Genomic DNA, 19021 nt, shown 5'->3' on the forward strand with positions numbered 1-19021 from the left:
CTCAGTGTGTTGTAATAGAACTGCTTTAATATATGAAAGTTCGAATGGTTTGACTACCCTATTTACCCATGTATGAGGCTTCGTGCTATTGTGGGTGGTAGTTGGCAATAGCACGGCTATGTCACGGATCTGGGTTCGGGGCGTGACATAAGGTGGTATTAGAGCTTTTGGTTTAACAAGACTATAACCGTAAAAATCTAGGATAATAGGTAGTTAAGATTATCATAATATATTAAGATTGTCATAATACATTAGTCGAAGAAAGCAATTTATTTCAGTCTCATCCTAAACTCTTGAATGCTAGGTAGCTATAAGAAATATGGAGGACGAAGGAGATATGAGAGCACTTTCTCCAGACCCTAGTATACAATCATAGGCACACACCCCAGACCTGTGGCAACGCAAGCAGACCTGGCAGGGGTGTACCAGATAATTGCACAACTGCTTCAGCAACAACAACAGATGCAGTCGACTGTCAGGCCTGTACAACCGATGGAATCTCATTATGAGAGGTTCCGCAGGCTGAACCCACCACAGTTTGACGGTGGATCGGACCCTGTGGCAGCCGAGACTTGGATCCGAAAGATAGAAAAGATGTATCGAGCACTCCAATTTCCCGAGGAAGTAAAAGTTGGACTAGCTATCCCTATGTTGAAGGGAAACACGGAGTTTTGGTGGACTGCCATAGAGACAGCCTATGATATCAATAGGATGACCTGGGGAGAATTTAAGAAATTATTCTATACTCAATACTTTTCGGATGCAGTCAGGCAGGCAAAACAAAACGAGTTCCTATCACTGGCTCAGTCCAAGTACATGACTGTCCTGGAGTATGCCAATAAGTTTAATGAGCTGGGCCGATTCTGCCCCCAGTTTATGGAAGATGAGACGAGTAAAGCGAATCGGTTCGAGCAGGGGCTGAAATGCAAAATCAGATTTCGGTTATCCTCACACCTCTTTATAAACTACCGGGATGCTCTGGACCGAGCTTTAAAGGTGGAAGCCGAGCTGGATAGGTCGGAAAGAGAAAAAGGCGATCTAAAGAGACCCAGGCCATCTGAAAGCCAGAATGATAGGTCAAGAAGTACTCAGGCCCGGAAGAGGCAGAACGAGCCATGTCCTAACTGTCGCAGACTCCATGGTGGGCCTTGTTTAAAGAAAATTGGGGCATGTTTTAACTGTGGGCAGGTTGGACATATGGCGCGTGACTGCCCGAGCCGAACGAGGAAGTAGCCCAGATTTTCTGTGCTTGAAGATCAAAGGCCGAGGAACAATCCCAGAGAATTTGCGCTGACTCATCAGGATGCCAGTGCGAGCGACAGAGTGGTGACAGGTACACTGCCAGTCAACTCGATTGATGCCTCTATTCTGTTTAATTTTGGTGCTACGCATTCCTTCATGTTAGTGAGTTTTTCTAGGCAATTACACTGCATTTTATTCCTGCCTTGAGAGCCGCCAAGGCACTAAGAAAGGAGTATACGGCTTAGCCGGCCTATGCAACAGATACACAAAAGGAGATCAAACTGGGATATATTCCAGTACTTAGGGAGTACTCGAACATTTACTCTGATGAATCATCGGGATTACCCCCAGGTTGAGAAGTCGAATTCATCATCGATCTTAGGAGAGGGACCCATCTTCAAGGCCCTACCGGGCGATTCTTGCTAAGCTATAGAAACTGAAATTTTTGGAGGAAAACTTTGTCTACCTGAAAATGTCATTTTCGAAGAGTGTTGCCCGATTAGGACAATACGGCAAAATGAGTCCTAACTACATCGGCCCACCTGGGGTATTGAGGATGATAGTATTATTTTGATGATTAACACAACCATTGAGGACATATCTAATTAAATACTACAAGTTAACATGATACATCATTACTGAGTTCGACACTCTCGATACATTAGAAGAATGAGATCAAAATGTCTTTCAATAATTAACAATGAGATAAAATTTGCGATAGAAAATGGATAGTGAATTATAAATTCTAATTCAGCAAAGTTTCAAGTGAAACGTACTCTTAAGGGCATAATAGTAATTTTCATTGTTAAAAATATGAAGCACTACCATGGTATACATTCAAAATTGCTTGAAGTATATTTCATTGATTGTATGGATGAATCTAACCTTAAGATGCAGCAAAGTATGGAATGAGTCGACCCCAAGAAAGGTGGAGTCGACCCCGGCACATCATGGAACCATCAGGCACACCTCTGCGAAAATGGCACGGATGAACGGTAGTGGAGTCGACCCCAAGCATGCTTGAGTCGACCCCATATTCAAGCCTCAAGAAAATAAGTCTTTGGAATTTACTGAGAGGGCTGACCCCAACCTTCCTTGAGCCGACCCCAGATAGAGCCGACCCCAAGAATGCTTGAGTCGACCCCAACTGAACATAAGTCGACCCCAAGGCTGTGTCGTTCAAAACTGTGTCTCTGGAATCCCTGAGAAGGTCGACCCCAATAGAACTTGAGTCGACCCCAAAAAGTGTTGAGTCGACCCCAGTGAAAAACAGCTGAAATATAAGGTTCTGTGTTTTCTAAGAGGGCCGACCCCAATGCAACGGGAGTCGACCCCAGTAAAAGTTGGGTCGACCCCAATGAAAGTTGAGTCGACCCCAAGTATGATGAACAGTGGTTTGAGTCGATCCCTGCACGGGCAGAAGCATAACGGCTAGTTCTGCAGAAGTACTTTTTGGCCTTCCAACAGCAAGTAACGGCTAGTTTTTGAAATCTAACGAATGGAAGGTGTTCAATGGATGAGGGAAACTATTTAAAGTGACACTATTCATCAGAGAAGATATTCTTTTGAAAAATATCAAAGCTTACACAAGAAAGACAAGAGCCCTAATCTTCTTCATCCAAGTGCTTCATTCAAAGAGCCAAAAGGAAGTGATTGAGCAAATTCCAAGAAACATTAAGAGCTCCATCAACCCTTGAAGAGTGAAGCAATCTTGACAAAGAAGAGAGAAGTCTCATCAAAGCGATAACTATATTCTAAACTCTTCTTTGTAGCTCATAGTTGTTATATTTGCTCATCTAGGAGTTTCAACTTTCTTCTTGTTCTTAATCACCTTGTAAAGGTTTGTTGGTGAGCCCATAAAACCAACGGTGTAGGTTTGTTGGTGAACCCGTAAAACCAACTGTGAAGGTTTGTTGGTAAGCCCGTAAAACCAACATAGGTTCTTGGTGATCCCAGAAAACCAAAGTGTAAAGGTTTTTGGATTGTGAGCCCGAAAAACAATCCAACTGTAATCCGCGGAATTATAGTGAATTTCCAAGGGGTCGCTTGGGGAGTGGACGTAGGTGCTTAGGAGAGCACCGAACCACTATACTTCTTGTGTGTTTGCATTATGTATTGTTTTAACTTCACTCACTCATCAATTAACTCAATTAAGGAAGTAAAAATTTAGAGAAACCAATTCACCCCCCCTCTTGGCTTGTCACCTTGGGCAACAGGTATGTTTAATTTTGAGGACAAAACTTATTTAAAAGGGGGAGGATGTAATGTCCGGGCCCACTACCAATTGGGCCTAATATTTGTGAGGCACAGTTAGGGGGGTCGGGCCCAATTTTATTTTATGGGCCATACTGCTAGGGGTGGCAACCGTGAAGGGCTACCACCTCATGCTGAGAGGGGGAAGTGATAGGGCCACAGCTGGCTGGCAGAGGGAGGGCCACCTCGCGCCCCTGTGGCAAAACCACGCACAGTGGCAGAGGAAGGGGGGACAGCTAGAAGCTCCCGGAGCCAGGGGAGGAGAGGATGGAACCTCACTGAGGGACCCTCAACCATGCAATATACGAGCACGCCACCTCTCACCCTTGCTGGCAACCGATCCTGGCTGGCCTGAGACAAGGGGGGCAGCTGGAAGCTCCCGGAGGAAGGGAGGAGGAGAGGATGGGACCTCTCAGAAGGGGTCTCATCCCTTAAACAAAATTATTTAAGCCTCAGCCTTTAACACAAATTTACTATACCCTCTATTCCCTGGCCCCCTAGAACACTAAACCAGAGAGCTAGAGGTTGAAGAAACCCTAAAGCGCTAGGAGAGGAAGGAGGGACTACTCAAGAGGCACTGCTCGGCTGCCATTGAACCAGAGTAAGGTAAAAATCTAATCCAAGTCACTCACGTAGATAGATTTAAATGAAGTAAGGGGTGAAAATCCCTATGCGGTGTATTTCGTTCCCCCTGTGTCAACAATGAAACAGAGGGGAGGAGACCGGCACAGGGGAGAAGACCGCACGGGGGAAGACGGAAGAAGGGCCACGAGCCGAGCCCACAGGCCGTGGGCCAGGCCGGACTCACAGGCCGCGGGCCGGCCTGAGAACAGCCCAGGCCCAGGCCTAGGCCCGGGCCCGACGTCCACCCGGGCCGAGCCCAACCGGACTCGGCCTGTGGGTGAACAGGGCACCGCAGCCTCGGCTGCGGCTACCCTAGGGCTCAGGGGGCGGTCGCGGGCCGCCGGGTATGGCCTAGCCGGCAATAGACGCGGCCACAAGGCCGCTAGCCTCGTCCGGACCACCGCCTCTTCTCTATTAAAGAGGTGGTGGCGCCGGAGGGAAGGATCATAGAAGAAAAGGAAGAGGGGAAAAAAAAAGCTCACCAGACCCTTGAGGCTTCATCCTCGGACTGCAGCCTTACCTCGCCATGGTCGGAGCAGGTGAGGACCTCCCGAAGGAGATCCGGCCTCGACCCACCTCCCGGCTCTTCTCCTCTTCTCCGGCATCACTTCAGAGAAGAGGAAGGGTCGGCCTTCCTTTTGCCGCTGCCATGGGGGGGAAACTCCACCTCGGTCGGTGGATCGGGGGAGCCTCGTCTCCTCGGTCGCTTGCGAGAGAAGAAGGGTTGGAAGCGGAAGATTTCGGTGGGGATGAAGGGCCAGAAGCTAGGGTTTCGGCAAAAACGAAGAAGAAAGAAAGAGAGAGAGAGAGAGAGAGAGAAGGAGAGGGAGTGATCGGAAGAGAGGAGGCTGTAGATCCGGCCGGAGGAGAAGAAGAAGGCCGGAGGACAGGCCGGATGCGAGGGTTTCGGTGGAGATGAAGGAGAGAACGAGAGAGAGGAAGAGATCGGAAGAGAGAGAGGGGAACAAGGAGACGAAGAGGCGGAAGCTTCTGGAAGGGAGGAAAAATCCTGATAACGGATTCATGGGTCGAATCTGAATCCGAACACGCAACCCGTTAGGCCTAAAAATCGAAATGGGTTAGGTGAACCCAATTAAACCGAGCCCAATCTGTTTGGACGAGCCCAAATGATGAATTGAGTGGAATCTGAACGCAATTGAACCCAATTTAAGCCAGGTCCGAGCCCAATTAAGTATGTGGGTCTTAGCAGACCTAATTGAATATGAATCAGGCCCAATTCAAGCCCATTTCATTTAATTTGAGGCCAAATAGGCCACAGGCTGACCTTGGCACAGGCCCAAATGGACCACATTGACCTTAAACCCAAAATTTAACTTGGGATTAAGACTATTGACCAAATTAGAAGGCTCCAACGTGGGTAAATTGGACTTGGGCCAAATCCTTGGATGAGATCCAAATAAATAAACTTATAATTTAAACTGAAAAGTTATGTATTAAACAAACGGAGAATAATGTGATACCTATAATGTTGTGCAAGGTGATTAAGGATCCGTTATCTGGATTGGTCAAATGTGGGAAAGCAAATTTCTGTAAGTAACTTGTCTTAATCTTATTGTGGATCATGAATATACTTTCTTACCTAAATTATAAGTGTAAGTAACCTGTCCTAATCTTTTATGACTCACGCATGTAAGTAATCTGTCTTAATCTTATTATAGATCATGTATCATAAGAATGAGTGTTATTCAGACAATTTAAATTTGCATATATGATTTGTGAAAAATGAAAGCAATATGTTCTAATCATCATGGATCATGTATACAAGTGGTATGTTTTAGTTATAGAAATTATGGTTATGCATACATCATGCTTATACAGATTTTAAATATTATGCATATAAGATGATTGGGATTTCGTACCATAATTGCACTTAATATAGTAATTATGGTATAAGTATAAAATAAGATGATGAATTGCTTTTAGCTAAGTATACCACTTGCAAGAAGTACTATGTATGGACTCTTAGATGCTATGGGTTGAAAGCAACTGAGCTCGCCCCGCCAGTGGCCGTAGAATAACTGAGCTCGCCCCGCCAGTGGCCGTACAATAACTGAGCTCGCCCTGCCAGTGGCCGATAATGACTCCGCCATAGTATCGGAGGGTGTAAACCACGGCATGCCGATGTACGGTCTTACCGTGTATATTTATATGAAGATTTTTGATAGCACACATAACATGATTATTGATTCAGTATGAATATTTTATCATGATGAGTTGTTAAGTAAGGTGCATGTTAACTTCTCAAACCCTGCATGAACATGTTTAGTACTATACTAGATCCGGTAAGATTATGTAGGATTACTTACTGAGCCGTGTAGCTCATACCATTTTATTGGTATTTTCTTTCAGATTCTCACCACTAACAGCAGTTAGAGACATTCCTATTTTGTATCAGGGCTTCTCTCTTTTGGGGTAAAGCAAACATACTTTTGTATACATAAACTGTATAGAAGCTCTGTGTTTTGTACCACTCAGTGTGTTGTAATAGAACTGCTTTAATATATGAAAGTTCGAATGGTTTGACTACCCTATTTACCCATGTATGAGGCTTCGTGCTATTGTGGGTGGTAGTCGGCAATAGCACGGCCGTGTCACGGATCTAGGTCCGGGGCGTGACAGTTGCTGTCCAAATAAATATAAGCCACTCTAAAATATATCACTTTTTTATGGCCAACCGAACATGCAAAAACCAATTTTTCATACATCTTATATCTGGGGATTAGCTTTTCAAAAAAATATATTTTAATAAAATAATTTTTTTCACGGACCAAACAATTCCACCAGTTCACCATCTTTATTGCATACAATTGGGTTCAGACTCCCACCACACCACAAGGAAAGATGTAGTTAAAAAACATTAGCAAAGGTAAGATCCCAAGTCCCATTAGAAATATCAATGTCATGTCACCCTTTTATACTTTTCTTGCTCTTTTAAATACACCCCCGCATGGATCCTCACATACTTCCCCTATTCAAGCCCTGATATCTTCATCAGATTAAGGTTCAAATTTATTCAAATCTAATCACAAGCACCATGATTAGCTCGTGGTCGGCCTCTAGGAATCCATGGTCGGAGGTATTTTTTTGATTCTTTAATTCTATATATGTACCCAAGATATTCTCGGCGAATAACCGATGTGGGATTAAACACATGCCCGTACAGTTTATATAAGCACCCAAGATCTTCTCGGTGACTAACTGATGTGGGACTAAATACACACCTGCACAGGTCCTTACACAACCCCTCGTCACTTGCCAATATTTTCATAAAATGTGGTGCTACAGGCCATGTCTGATGTCTGTAAGCTTTTTGATAAATTGGCCCACAGGAATTTCTTGACTTGGACTGCATCGATCACCGGCTATGTTCACAATTCCCAACCACACCGCGCGATCGAAGTGTTTGTTCAGCTATTGGAATCAGGGGTCCACCCAACTAATTACACGTCAGGTGCTGTTCGAAGTGCCTGCTGCGCTTTGTATTCTATCGAGCCTAGCGAGCAAGTTCATGGGTACATGATCAAGTATGGAATTGAGACCAATACGAGCATGGGGAACTCCATCTGCACTCTGCAGCTTGTCCTCCAAATGTGGGAGCTTGGAGTCTGCGATGAGGGCCTTTCTGGATGGAAATGTTTTCTCACGTACGGCAGTCATATCAGCTTGAGGTGATCATGGGGATGCTGAGCTGAGGTTAGACTGTCTGTCAACAGCTCAAGGAAAACGTCAGACTGAATGAGTACAGACGAGTGCCTTAAGGTTGTATTGTGTGGCCAGCACAAGATCTTACTCTTGGAAAGCAACTCCACTCCTTCTGTGTCAAATTTGGATGTGAATCAGATGTTCCTGTGACAAAGTCAATCGTGTACTTGTATCTGAAATGTGGGGAGATTGGCAGGGCGAGGAGATTGTTCAACGAAATAGACTGTTAACCTAATAACATGGAATGCAGTTGTATGTGATCCATGCCCAGACTGTCAAGATCACTAGGTTTCTGTCTGATGTGATTATGAGCAGAGCATTGGTGAAGATGTATAACAAGTGTGGATTTGTTGAGAAGGCAACAAATGGAAGGACTTGTGTAGGCGTGTGTTTAGTTATACATCGATTATTCGCTGAATAGATCTTGTATACTTATACAAGTTCAAAGAATTTAAATAAAACATTATGGCTTGCCTTTTTGGATAAGATTCTAATTGTTACAAATAGTATCAGAGCAGACTCCGCCCACGATCTATATAGACTAGGGAACACTATAATATGGGTCTATTTAAACTGACCATAAGCTGATAGTAATGTTTGTGATTAAATTTGAATGGATTTGGACCTTTAGCTTAGCGAGGATTCCGAAATTTATGAGGAGAGTATGCGAGGATCCGTGCCGCCGTGTGTTTAGTCCCTCGTTGATTATTTGCTCGATAGATCTTGCGTACTTACACAAAATCAAAGAATTCAAATAATATCTTTTGGCTAGCTTTTTTAGGTGAGATCTTGTATGACAACAAAAGCCTTTTGTAGAGATGTGAGCAAAGACTATGATGCCCTAGACTTCCATGATCAAGGACTACTCTCAGCATGGTTGGTCTAGGGAAGCAATACAGCTATTTGAGGACACGAGATTGGCTGGAATGAGGCCAAACCAAGTCACCTTTGTTGGAGTTCTCTCAGCCTGCAGCCATGCTGGTATGGTTGACAAGGCCGTGTACTATTTCAACATGATGAAGACTTGAGTATGGGATCAAGCCCACCATGGACCATATTGCAGACATGGTTTATATGTTTGTGAGGTTGGGACAGTTGGAGGATGCATTTGCTTTGGCGAAGAAGATGGAATTCGATTCCCATGAGATCATATTGTCTATTTTAATTGTAGGATGCTGGAGCCATGTGAATATGTGATTGGGTTTCTGTGCTGCTAAGAGGTTGCTAGTACTGAAGCCTAAAGAGCTTGAAACCTATGTGTTGTTGTTGAACATGTACATATCGGAAGAGAGATTGCAGGAAGTAACAAGGGTGAGGAAGCTCATGAAAGATGAGAAAATTGGAAGCTTTAGGGGTAGAAGTTGGATTAGTATCAAAGATAAGATTTATTTTTCAGACTGATGATAGGTCCAACCCTCAGAGTTCTGAAATGTATGAAAATTGTTGGAAAACTTAGTTGAAAACTCAAAAGGTCTGGGATATGTTCCCTATTAAAGTATAGAGATGCCTGATGATGAGGATGGAAGGAAGACAGTTGGTTCGACTACTAATTACCATAGTCAGTGACAAATTGACTCTTGCTTTTGGGTTGATAAACATGACAGAGGGTGCATCCATACGAGCTGTCAAGAATATGACTATGTACAGGGGCTGCCATAGCTCAGTGAAGTTCTTTTTACTACTGACAAAAAGAGAAATCAGTCCTGGATAGCAAGTGGCTTCACAAGTTCATGGATGGACAATGTTCTTGTGGAGATGCTGGTGCTTTTTTATGACACTAGTGATTTGTATTTCTGATTTAAATTTCAAATTACCTTCTGAGAATTAGATCCCAAGGCTCATTTTTTCTCAGCCAGACCTCACCCATACTTCATGAACTTCTAACAGCTTTTCAGAGTGATGAATAATCATTGGATTTCCTGATCTGCTTGTTTTGACTGAAATGATTGTGAATGTTGCAAATGGCATTAGCAAAACCATGAACTTGATCATTATGCTTTTGAAATATATGATTTGATTTTCTTCAAGTGATCAAGATCTATATATTCATTTCAGAACATATGAAGCTTGAAGAATATTTAATGTTGTTATAATTATGAATCCTCGAGGAGTAAGCATTTTTAACGTTTTGTTAGCAGAAAATAGAAAGTAACCGTGACATGAATCCATTGTTCATCCAATTGAGCACAATATACTGATCAAATTAATACCATGTATAAAGTCATAGGGGAAGTAAGGAAGACCACTTCCAGTGCGAGCTCTTTAAGGACAATGCCAGCTTAATTATGAAGTCTTAAGAGAGATCTGGCTGCCCCGCGAATTGTATTTGAAAGCACTGCTTCACACCCTGATGGATTTCCTACTGGTTTCTTTGGCTGGGTTTGGTGAATTGTTAAGGAGTATATCATTACTGCAGTGAAGCATTTCTTTTTTTTTTTTGGTCAAAAATAGGAGGGGAGGGGGAGGGACCAGCCCACCCGCGTAGCAGCCCCATTACTGAGTCCCCCTTCCACTAGGGAATGTTCGATACAGGTCGCAGGTTTCGCGTGCCTTCCCCGACCCGTGGGCTCACCCCACTGGGTTCACCGCCTCACGTGTGGGTACGTCACCCCAGTGCCACCTTGGTACAAGTGGAAGGAAAGCATAACCGCCAACAAGCCAGCCGAGCGTGGGGCATCCGGTCCCCTAATTTAATCGACGCCCGTGCGTTTCGAACCCGGGCAACTTGGGCGGAATTATCGCCCCCTTACCACCAGGCTACTACCTTGGTGGCCAGTGAAGCATTTCTTCAAGGTAGGGCATTTCCACACCAGAACCTATTGTTTCCCCTGATCCAAGAATTGGTAGCACCTATGGTGAAAACTTTTTACACTCTTGGTGAATATACTTCATGGTCTATTAATAAACTCACTCTCATTTGTTAAAGATTTTTGTTCTATTACCTTCTGGCATGTAACTGGAAGTGTTTGGAGGCAAAGAATTGGCTGATCATGATTAAGAACTCTTATCCAAAATGATCGCTAAGAATTAGTTTGCTTTCCTGCTTCCTAGATAGTGAGACCTAGACAAAGAAGATTCTATCCCTAGTGAACTTTTCCTATGCAAATCAATAAATAAAGGGGTGTTTTACTTCACTAGTAAGTGAAGACTAGACCAACTCTTGATACCAACTTAAGCAAGCATTAACAGGGTCGATGAGTAGACCTAGTCTTCGGCTATCATTTTAGTGCTTAAAAGTCATGGGATGCCAAATTGGCAATGGAACCCTGTTGTTCTTTCTTGCATTTGAAAATGACCTTGTGTCAATGTCTATGAGCATTGCTTGTTGTTTTACCACACATCAGCTATCACATTCAAAACAACTTTCTTTAAGATATCTAACCCCCCTCAGGTCAGACACAAGGCTACAATAAAAGACACAATGACAGAGCCATCTCCCCTCCAGTTAAGTAGAGAATACTGGGTACAAAGGGGACAGCAGATCAGAGCCCTGCCATAAAGTGTTAAAGAAGACTTCTGCTTCCATAGTCTCAAATGATTGCCAATGATGTCTTCCACCACTGAATGGCTTCTATGGTTGGGCCTGGTCTTTCTCAAATGGTCCCGTAAAGCATTAAGCTATCACCTTTTTTCCTTGTCTTGCCTTTTATTGCCTTCTTCCTCTATGCAAAACTTCCTTTTGACTCTCCCATGCATACCATGAATCCTCTGGACGTGTTGATTCTTGCAGTGAAATTCACTTATTCAACAAAGCAAACGCAATGTAGTTACTTCAGGTGGGTGGCAGTATTGAAACCTTGCCCATTCCTAATGTAGTGGCTTCCCCACATCTGCATGCTTCCTGGTAGAGGTATGAATAAAGAGTGAGTCTAATGAATGCTTTGTGCGCAAATTAGTTATGTTACACTAGCATATATTGGGCGAGATGCACAGATTAAGGTTTTCTAACTTTTATTGAATTGCAACGTAACAATGTAACAAATTATAATAAATAGAAGATTTCAATAGCCAAATTTTTGTTGCATATTAAGCAATGAATTTTAATAACGGCAGGGCAGAAGATCTTGTTATTATTACTAGCATTATTAGGACCTACACCCACATGGCGAGCAGAGAACTTTGGATAGGCCGAGACTCCATAAAAAAAACTTTGGTCATTAATACTGGCATTATGAATATCGAACAATCTATGGGATATAGTTTTTTCTTCATTCCTAGATGTACTTGAAGTGCAATGTGACAATTTAAGAAATTATAATAGTTAAAAGGCTTCAATAATCAAGTTTTTGTTGCACATTAAGCAATAAGCTTTATTGATGAAGTAGAATATCTCGTCATTAATACTGGTATCCACATAGTGAATAGAAAACTCTACACAAGAGACTCTAATATAGAAACTCCAATTATTAATACTAGCATCAATAATATCGGCCTCATGCAACGTGTAGGTATATATATTTTTTTCTTTTTTTAACTGTTCTTAAAATATAATATAATAGTTTGATAAATTATGATAAATAAAAATCTTTAATAGTCAAATTTATGTTGTATATTAAGCAATGAGTTTTAAGGGTAGCCGAACATATGAAACCAACATCATTAATATTCATTGTATATTAAGTAAGAAATTTTAAATGGTGGTTGAGCATATTAATCCCAGCATCATTAAAATTGGCATCCACAAACCATATGGAGAGCACAAGCTGAGCCTCCATTTTAGTTATATATAATATATTATAGGAAAAACCAGTTCTTGCTTATCAATCAACAATCCTTAACTTGGAGATTCCAAGACTTTCATTACATTCGACATAGGAAATTGTTTGAATGTTTTAATTTCCAAGGAAAATTAGAATATTATTATATGCATTTTATATTTTAAAAATATGTCTTGTCCATCCAAACTTTAAGTATAATTTGTAAAACACTCGTGGCCACCATTGAAAACACAAAAGATAAAAATTCAAAGATTTTGATGGACCATTAGTTGGTTATGCATTTTCCATATGCAATTGAGTACGATGTCATTCACACAAATAATATTAGGTATAGACCATTCAATTGTTTAGGTCCTATAATTCGAGTATATGACTGATTTTAATTGAAAAGTTATCTTACGAAAAACTAAAATATCTCTCTTTAGAATCAAAAGGCTACAAGCGGTTGATCAGCCTCACATCCATATAAGCATATTTTATCTCACAATTCTATCTCAACGGTCACAGACTAACTCCGGCGGGGTACATATCCTCCTCCTTTGTTTCACCATAAAGAAATAGTTTGGAAGTATAATCAGTTAGCAAGAAATACAACAAAAAATATACCAACTTTCAACCAGCATATGAAAATCCCCCCACACCATCCATCTCATAAATATAGGGCTGAAACTAAATCGAATATGGATTGGATATTAATATATTTATATCTATATTTATTTTATTTGATAAATACAGATATTAGCCGAATACCATAATTAATTTTTATATTTGTTTTAAATAGATGCAGATATAAATTGGATTCTTAAAGTTTGGATACAAATACTGATATAAGTCAGAAAATTAAACTTAATTATCATAAAATTAAAAATATTACTAAGTGGATGGTAAATCAAATTGCTAGTATGTTAATATGATTATATATTTTTTTTAAAAAATTAAGACTGTTATATAAAATTAAATAAAATTATAAATAGAGTCAAATGTTTGGATAAAAATTAGATATAGATTATAAATGGATGCTTAAATTTTTATTTAAGTTTTCAGACGTTCACAACACAAATTTTTCCTCCTTTCCTATGACCCCACCAAAATGGCAATTAACCCACCCCTGTGACCGTATCTCTGAATTAACTCCCTTCCATCTATGTCTCAGCTGTTTCACGCTCTAGCATTCCTTTCCATTCTCTCTCTTCCCAGTCTGGAATGAGGAGGGTCTCTTGTTCTTAGGCATGGGATCTTGGACCTCTGTTCACAACTCCAAGTACAGCCTTCACCGGTCTTCAGTCTTTTTCTTTTTTTATTTTTAGTCACTCTCTTTTTCTCTGTTCCTACCTTTTCATAATTTTCTTACCTGTCTTTTTTTTTCCCTCTCTGTAAATTTCCACAAAGATCAGAGCTTCTAAGACTCTGGGTCTGAAGGACTCTGTTCCTCTTAATTGCCATGGGTTCTTGCGTCTCCACCCATAAAGACCGTTCCGATTCTTCCATGGGGTCTCGATCGACAAAGTGGAGTCTCAATGGGAAGGACTCGGCCGGGGAATTGAGTTCCAAGAGCAAGCCGGCGGAAATCGGTATGGTTTTCTATTTGACATATTGGGTTTTCTTTTTGTTTGTTTCTTGAATTGTTGGGTTCTTGATGCCATTCTGTTCGGAGAAAATATGTCATACTGGCGAAAGATATAGATTTAGTTTACTTAGATTTGATGAATAATTCAGCCTATATATTTAGAATTCTGAGTTGATACATTTTAATATCCTCTCTGCTTGCATGTTTTTTTTATAAATAATCTCCAGAAGAAAAGATGAAATGTTATGAAGAATGAATTTATTTGATTTGTTACTAGTTATATTATGATGATGTCTTTTTTATTTATTTGAGTGATGTCACTAGAAGTCAGATTCTATGTGAGGACTCACAATCATGTCTTTAATCCCATATCCGTTATGCATTGGGTAGGCCTTGGCTAGCCTTTTTTAGGTGAGCACCTAGGTTGTTACATTTTTGGTGCATATTCTCTTAGTCAAAGTAAATTTTGTTACTCTGCATAATTATATATCAAGATGGTGAATTATCAAATAATCATAATACTTTGCTGTGAAATGTGGTTTGCTAATGAGATTTCAGCATTTATCAGGATGTGTAACTTAATTTTCTTTTAGTTTTGATGATGCTTTTCATTGGTGCGGATTTTTTTTCATTTAAAAAAATTAAGATTTCATGTAGAGGGTGGTGGATGGTAATTAACATATGACAACTTCGGAACTATATTCAAGTTATTACCGTCACACCCCAAATCCGGAACATAACATTGCCATTCTACCGAGGGGTATAGCCCATGATAACATGCAGCCAACCATTCCATTTTAGCTTCCAAATCCGTCACAAACAAAATATGGTAAAATAATCTAATTTTATCATCCATTATGTAATAAAGCAAACACCAGTTCAGAGTATCTAAACCAAATAAAAATATCAAAATCCATAATCCTCAAAATTTTAAAACTTACTAACTGCAAATTCGTAGTTAATTAAAATACTAAAATTCTTCTACATAATCCCCAAGCTTGCTAGCACGAACTCTAAGCTTGGATCATGCTTCATTCCTAGTGACCCTATTTATCTGAAAAGAGAAAAAAATAAAAGAAAGATATAAACTACATAGCTCAGTAAGTAAAATTTACACTATCTTACCATATTAAGCATAAGTTTTTTCATGACAATACATCATTTGAAGAAAATAATAAATATTATAAAAATAGAGCATTTCATAATACAATATGATAAAATAAGTCATAAAGCAAATCATGTATACACAAATCATTCATATTTCATAAACATGGTTTCAAGTTTATTTTACAAATAAATTCATAAATTATTCTTCTACCATTTAGCAACATCATAGTTCAAAATATTGTTTTTAGATATTTGTGCTAAAGTCACTTTATATCCATGACAGAGCTCGTATTCGTAATCGCTAAATATTCATGTTTCGTATACTAGCATTATACCCGCTGGCAGGGCCTATGTTCGTATGGATACTAGTTTTGGGCATCAATTTTTGCTAATTCTAGAGGTCATACATAGCTATCTGAGAGTTTTTAAAATATTCATATCTTTTTCGTAAATATAGATATAAGTCGAAAAAAATACTAAATGACATGATAAAATTCATGTTTCATGTCCATGCTATATTCATTAAAAATATCCATGGAGCTACTTTTCATAATAAGGCATAATTTTTATAACACATATATTGATCCATAATATTAAGAAAAAATATGATATTTTCACTGACAAATCATATACATGAAAAACATGATAATTTTAAAAAAATAATGAGTGTAAGATATTTTTCGTAAAATATTCATATACTAAATGGCATGATAAAATTCGTGTTTCATATCCATGCTATTTTCATGAAAAATATGTGTGGAACCACTTTTCATAATGAAGCATGATTTTTATAACACATATGCTGATCCATAATTTTAAGAAAAATATGATATCTTCACTAGCAAACCATATGCATGGAAAACATGACAATTTGAAAAATAATAAGGAGTATAAGATCTACTTAAAAGTTTGAAAACGAGTATGGAGTATAGTTTAGTTACTTTTTTCGCCTTAGGCATTCAAACTTCACTAGGCAAATCTGCAAAATCTTGGTTCCAGCCATGCATGTTCTTCGGCCTCGATTTTCAATGGGGACAATGCTAGGGAATGGTGAGTTCGAAGAAAAAAAGAGGGACAAAGAAGAGAGGAGGTGCAGTGCTTGTGGTGGAGGGCAGCGATGGAAAGGGGCTTCCTATTTATAGAGGTGACCTAGGGTTCTAGTGACCCTAGGAGTGCTCTAGTGGCCCTAGGTCTCCTATTTCTAATAGGAGTACCTTGCTTTCGATGGAAAAGCAGACTCCTATCAAGAGTCTATTACTGCTCATCGCCTGCGATGCATGCATTGGTCCAACATCCTTGTCAGGCTAGTCTAGTGGATTGGGCCCTGCCTAGGCCATCACAATTACAGAAGATAGAAAACATGCTTCATAATTGGTACTTATATTTATTGTAATGTCATTTCTATGTCCATGGTCACAACATGCAAAACATTGTATAAGTGATTATAGTTGATCTTTAGATTTATTGGATTATATGTTGATATTAGTTTTTGCATTTGATATTCCTTGGTGGTATTTTGTATCTATGGTTGATCCATGGGTTCTTTGGCAGTTTTGATTCTATCGTCTCAGGTTAGACATAACATGTTCATGAATGAAAGTGCTACATATATTTTTGTAAATTATGATTATCAATGATATACATGTCTGACAGATTAGAGGGAGTATAAGTTCATGAGGCTTAAATTTATGATGCCAAAGTTGTAATGACCTCTTGTTATGGAAGAATCATACTTGATGGTGGCTTGTATCATTGATTTGATGTTCAGTCCTTGGTCATTATTGAAGGACAAACTAAAATTTATTTATTTGGTGATATTAATGATCTATTGGCATATGTGATAATTGTATTTGCATATTTTAATGACATTCTGAGATCAGAACACTGTAAAGTTTGCTGTATAAGATTTTCCAAGCAAATTGATTTTTTAGCTACCTGTTTCAGAAATTAGACATGTAGCTCCTTTTGTTGTTGAAAAATTCTATATTTTTTGTACTTATTTCAGTTTCTCTACTAACTGGCTTCAAATAGATATTTTATCTAAAATTCTTTTCATTTGCTTCTGTTTTTGTGAAATTTCTTCCCTTACTTCAAACAGGATTCACTCATAGGTCAGCATACAGTTTATATGGAAGAGGATATCTTTGCTGCAAAATCTTTGACAGTGTCAGGTGTTGGTAGTAAACATTACAGGTGACCTTAGAAAACAAACCTGTGCTTCTGGATTGGTAAACTATATGTTGCATAAGTTGATTTTTTGAGTTTTGATAATTCCTAAGGGAGGGTTCCCTTCATTGTAGCAGGATGCATGAAATAGTAATACAAGAGAAAACTTGGCTATATCAAGTGCCTTAACTTAACCTGAACATGCAATCGAAAGCAGTTATATTACTTGGATAGAATTTTGCAAGGGGATTCTAGGTGATCCATCTTCCTTATCAGGTTAATACAATATGAATGTAAATTACTTCTCCGAATAAATGTAATAATACTTGGATCGACTGAGTTGATGCAGAGGAACTCAATCCAGGTGATTGCACATTGCAGTTGCAACTGAGTGCAAGCATCATTTTTTATAAACAAAAACCTGATAACATGTTGTACATTACTTGTTTGCTGGATTTGATTTGAAGAATTCTGTTAATTCTGTATTCCTTCTATAATTATGTGAGGCAATATCGGCAAAGTTCATGCAGCTTACCAAAGCCCCTTTTTGTTGCTGGAGACATGGGAATGTCAGGTGTTAATAGCTCAGGATAATTCTTCTATTATAAAAGCTCATAACTTAAGTTAGCTTTTGGATTTTACAACCAAGGCTGTCATGCAAGTGGCTTTGATATTCTGTTGAAATTAGGGAAACACTCAGGCTTGGCTGAGTCTGTGGGTTCCAGATTTGGCCAATTTGAAGTACTGTAACTCCCTATTGGATGTGATAACTCTTATCAGGTTACAAGTTGCAAGGTGCCAAGTGCCAATGCTTGTATTACTAAATCAAAGTACACTAGCAAGGTTTTGTCGACTTTTAGGTGCAAGATGGCAACACTTCAGGGAGCAAGTCCACTGAAAGCATTGCTTTAAGAAAGAGAACTATTCTTCCCAACCAGAAAACATTATCTCATCTTTCAGTTAAGTAAGGGCACTCTTAAGAGTGACGGTTCATGATCCTGATGATTGATGAAAGTGGTCGTTCATCGTACTGTGATGTTGTTGGTTTGAAACAGAATGCCCATTTTAGTTGCATTTCAAAGATTAGAATGGAATAGCGAAGAATAATGAACGACCACTCTGGAAAAAATTACGATCGAGTTTGTTTGAGGAAATATCATTTAAAGAAAACATAGCTTTATGAGATGGCAATACTATCATGATAATCTGCAAAATGCATAGGATGTTTCCCTGGAAACCCTACAAATTCCCATTCCAACAATTCAACAGTATAAATTAATTTTGTTAAAAAATTAATTTGTTTAAAGAAGCTGCCAACTTCATGAATTTGATGGATATCAATGTGTTTTGGCCTTTGGGTGATGTTTTTTATCGTCTTAAACTTTACAATTAACATATTTGGATGCATGAGAAACTGTATGCCTCTTAAGAAGATATGCCCTTTGTAACCTGTCAATTTCCATCAGCACATTGCATAGCTGGTGTAGAGCTTTTCGAGAGAAATAATCTTGGAAATTCAGCCAAACTGTTTGATTGTTGTGTAATGCTTGGGTGCCCTAAACTTAACACAATTATCCATTCCATGTATTTATGTTTCTCTAGTTAATCTATTCCATGAATT

General features: G+C 39.4%; 1 pseudogene; it reads left to right on the plus strand.

Annotated features, from left to right (window-relative positions):
• Window positions 1-492: 492 nt before the first annotated feature.
• On the plus strand, window positions 493-9617 carry LOC148700248 (putative pentatricopeptide repeat-containing protein At5g52630; annotated as a pseudogene).
• The last annotated feature ends 9404 nt before the right edge of the window (window positions 9618-19021 follow it).

The sequence above is a fragment of the Phoenix dactylifera genome, chromosome 13, assembly GCF_051530095.1.
Source record: "Phoenix dactylifera cultivar Ajwa chromosome 13, Ajwa_hap1_PhDact_Kaust_v1.1, whole genome shotgun sequence".
Classification (NCBI taxonomy): Eukaryota; Viridiplantae; Streptophyta; class Magnoliopsida; order Arecales; family Arecaceae; genus Phoenix; species Phoenix dactylifera.